We start from the raw sequence: 4808 nt of genomic DNA on the forward strand, positions 1-4808 counted from the left end.
TTTCTCGATCATTATCGTATTCTCCTTCTATGTTAGAGAAACATACATCTTCTCTAATACTTTCAATGCTTCTAAGAAACCCTATTGATCCTGTGGGACTTGCATCTTCAAGCATCACAAACCGAAATCATTCACACTAGTGAATTTCTCAATCTCATACTTTGTTGACGACATCTTCTCCTACACACTCACTGAACCCATTTGTTATGAAATTGATGCCCATAAAACATAGTATAATCAGCTTTTTGATTAACAATAAAACCACAAAGGAAAAGAAAATAGAGAAGAGAAGGAACAATCAAAGTGGTTAAAAACTAATTTTTTTATTCAATTACACATTAGGGAATAATTTTTACAATCGAATCTCAATCACACCACCTTCTCCCTCTAATTAGGATTATCAGGGATTGGGGGATAAATGAGAACTAGTATGCTATTTATAAGAAAACTAAACTCCAACTTTCAACTAACATACTAAACAATTGGCCTAAAAGACTGGCCTAATTCATCATGCTAATGTAAATAAAATAATAACATATTTTTGCATGCAGTTGAAACAGAAGGCCACTTTTTATTAGGCCTAAAAAATATTTCAATTATGCTAATGTAATTGAAATATTCCTAATAAAAATAACATTGATCCAAATGCTATGAAACTTTTTTTTTTTGCGTTTGGCTCAAATCAAGCCAGTATGGGAAAAAGATGAATTGATCCTACTGAGAAAAATAACAACAACAACCTGCAAAAATCACTTAGTTGTTGAAGCGACAACCTTATTCACCAAAGTATGATAAGGAAACATCAAGGCGTGTATGTCCTTGTGGAATGCAATGAAAGTGACCCTGCTCACTAATGTGATTGCAAGAAGGTTTTCTTAGATAGAATATGTGAGATTATTTGATATCTCATTCAACCTTAAAGATTGAGATCTTTATAAGCAGACCTTTGAGTCAGATATTGAGAGAGAAACAATTTCCCCTAACTTCCAAACAAGTACATGGGGGTAGGGGGACCGATTCATCCTTAAATATTGGAGAGACGGGTTCCTCTTTTATTGGTTTGACCCTAACTAAATTCTTTTGGACACCTCTTGTGCCTCATGTTGATGAGACATATGGGTAATAGTCGTAGGTTCTGGTAGGGTGGCCCAGGCCCTAATCGGGTGACCTGAGAGCGTGTCTGTCAAACTCTTTCACAATTCCTTTAGGTTTGTTCAGACCATGGGTTGTTCCTCTTATGGGTTCAATAAGTCTGGCTTAGTCCATAGTCCCTCAAACACGAACCTAGGAAGGTGAGGTGATTAATTTGGTTAATTTAGGTCAAAATCAGAAGGAAATAAGAATGTTGGTTGAAAAGGAACACAAACTATGTAAAGGAAAACCCTACCATGAAATATAATTTTTTTGAAATTTAGGTTTCAAGGATGACTCTTGACTTCAAAATAACTCTCCATGATAAAGGATCATCAAAGATTGATATATAATTGATGGATTTCATGAGAGGAAATTAGAGAATAAAAATCAAGGTTTTTGGAGAAGAATTTAATGTAGAATGAAATATGAGAAAAATGTTGAACCTTATAAAACACCAACGACATACCCAAAATACACAAGCTTTGCGCATACAAAACCTTGATGTGTTGCACTCAAAGTACAAATAACACATAAGACAAACCCGCTAACTTTGAGTATACGAACTCTAGATGCACATATGCATGACTTTCTAAATTTGAATCTGAAAGCCACTATATTTTCGTACACTAGCTTATCTTGCGCCCTAGTTTTTGCAGTGCTGATCAAAGTTTTAAGCTCTAACTTTTTACTATACTCGTCAAGCTTATCTCACGCCCTTATTTTTTACAGCGCGTATAAAAGTTTTAAGCTCTCACTTTTTTTTATACTCGTCTTGTCATGTCCTTTTCTTTTTTTCTATGTTTTTGCAAGGGGGATCTAAACAACTGGACAGGTTTGTTTTCTACCTTTAGTAGAACACTCATTTTATATACGAGTGTTTTTAAAAATTGAGATATTATGAGAGATTAAATTATAATTAGTAAAATATTAAATTACAATGATGAAAAAAAATTATGTGAGCACTTTTGAAGTGTGATAAAGGACAAATATGCCGCATTCATCTATTTAAGAGACATCAAGTAATTATTTAACTATTTAAAATAATTTTTTTTTATAATAAATGCTCAAAACTATTTTATTATTTATAGGAGAACATAAACTTTATACATTAAAAGAAAAACCAAATCATATTGTCTTTTCTAACTTTGCAAAAAGAAAAAACATGGCTAAAATTCACATGTTTATTTATGCCATGATAATATTTCTCTCCCTATCTCTTGTTGCAGCAGAACATTTCCGTAAGATATTTTTCATACTATTCAAAATTCCTTATTTATGTTTAAGTAATATAATTGTATTTTCTCTATTTTAATTGCAGCACTTGAACATGAATGTAGAATTGATCAAGATTGTACAAGGGTTGTTGAATATCCTTTGGTTATGAGGTGCATTGGTTACAGATGTGTAGTTATTAACACTAATGATGTTGCGCCCAAACCCAAGGGAATGCACAAATTTTATGAAGGGAATAAATGATCTCTTCTACAAGAAAAATATTTGCAGTATATGGATACCAATAATTATTATTTTATTTACACTTTATTAACCTCAGAGTTATGACTTGTATTCTAAGATGACAATAATCTAATAAAATAACGCAATAAAGAGTATTATTTAGATTATCTTATTTTCTTTAAAAAATTTATACACCTTTATAAACTCCAATTTAGGGAGTCACATTTTCAAACTCAATTCTTATAAAACTATGTTTAATATATAGGTTGAGTACAATTTTAGTTTACTTCAGAACCTAAAATTTTATAAATTTTTATTTTCTTTCATAATATTTTTATCTATATAATTTTTTAAACGCTTCAAATTTATAGTTTTTATTATCATTTCATTAATTTTAAGAGGCTTAAATTTGAAAAATGGATTTCCTGAACCCAGGAGAGGTTGACATTGTTTCCTCCCCTGCCCGAGCCAAAATAATAAAGGTATTTAGCCTCTTGAGGGACCACCCATAAGGGTAGACCTCTTTAGGGTTACTCCTAAGGGTAAGGCGACGCCTTCTCTTTGGAATGATAATTTTGACGTGAAAAATTACGTGGGTGAACACTTCAACTTTTATGTTGACTTGCCCAATGATTAGAAGATGGCGAGTCAAATGGGGGGCATACCTATGTTTAACTCTGTAGAGACCCATCTGCTAAGGGTTCTAATGATGGAATGCCAGATACATATGACCCATAGCTAGACATACAATTTTTTCATGAAGTTGACGACCAAACTAAACACATCAAAGGAAGTGTTTGTTAAGGTCGAGGAATAACTGAAATCCAAAACTGATTAGTGAAATGAGGCGGTTCTCTCTGTGGATGAGTTAAAACGTTTTTAAAATTGGCTCAAAATTTTAAAGGATTCTCTCCAAGAAAAGACCCTCCGCGAGAAGAGACTTAAGGTGCACCTTGTGAGTGTAATAGCGAGATGGTCAAAACTGCAGATAAGTTTTTTGAGAGGAATAAAATGCACAAGGCCTACTTCTATACAACCATTAATTTGAGCTAGCTCATTCTATTTAAGGTTATAAAGTGTGATAAGTTGGTGGATGAGGATGATGAGCTTGATAAGAAGGCGGTCCCTGCTACTCAGAATGTGGTTCTCCATATAGAGAAAGAGAACACACACCCTTTCTTCGAAGGATACTCCTACACATGAATACAAATGAGTTCAAGAAGAAGGATAATCAATATCGCCTCAATTTTAGGATTCTTCCTATTTTTGGTCTTGTCTTTGATAATTGTATTTTCACCCATTGTAGGCATCCTTTGCAACTACGTAGTTCAGGGCTTTAATGGAAACATTCATGCCTTTGGTGATTTATTTTATAGATTTCTTGAAATTTATTTTTCGTAGCATCAAGTCACAGTCCTAGGGTGTTTCCCCAAGACAATAAAAAATATTAGGATCATTTTCTCTACCCCTGCAAGCACATAAATACACCATTTATTCTCTTTTTGATGATGACATCACATCTCTCAAAGAGGTGGTAATATAGAAAATAAACATGTAAACTTTAGAGTGGTTAAATTCCCCTCGCATGAATAGAGGGTATACCTTTCTCCCTTTAAGAGTATACTTCTCCCCCTTTGTCACAATCAATAAGGCATAGCACATAGATCACATATAATAATTTAGAGAAATGGAGGAAGAAGAGAGAGAAGAAACAATTAGCATATTAATCTATGCATGATTGATTTAAGATTCCCAATTCAGTTCTTATGAAAAAGAAGTTTTCCTTAGGAAGAGGCTTAGTTAAAATGTCTAGGAGTTGGTCAAATGAAGACACAAACTCAAGTGCATATTTCTCTTTTTTTGAACATAATTCCTAATAAAGTGGTGTCTAACCTCAATGTGTTTAGTCTGAGAGTGAAGTATTGGGTTTTTGGTGAGGTTTATGGTGCCAGTGTTATCACATTTTATCAGGACAACTCCAAAATTAACATCGTAATCATCGAGTTTTTATTTCATCCATATAATACACACATAAAAACTACCCACAGCAACATATTCCGCCTTATTTGTGGATAGCACGACATGTGCTTCTTCATGCTATGCTAGGAATCAAGCAAGTTCCCAAGTAAATTACACGTACCACATGTACTTTTCCTATCCAATTTTCACCTAACAAAATCAGAGTCGGTGTACCAAATAAGTCACAATCCGCTCCCTTG

Source organism: Lathyrus oleraceus, chromosome 3 (genome assembly GCF_024323335.1).
Source record: "Lathyrus oleraceus cultivar Zhongwan6 chromosome 3, CAAS_Psat_ZW6_1.0, whole genome shotgun sequence".
Taxonomy (NCBI): domain Eukaryota; kingdom Viridiplantae; phylum Streptophyta; class Magnoliopsida; order Fabales; family Fabaceae; genus Lathyrus; species Lathyrus oleraceus.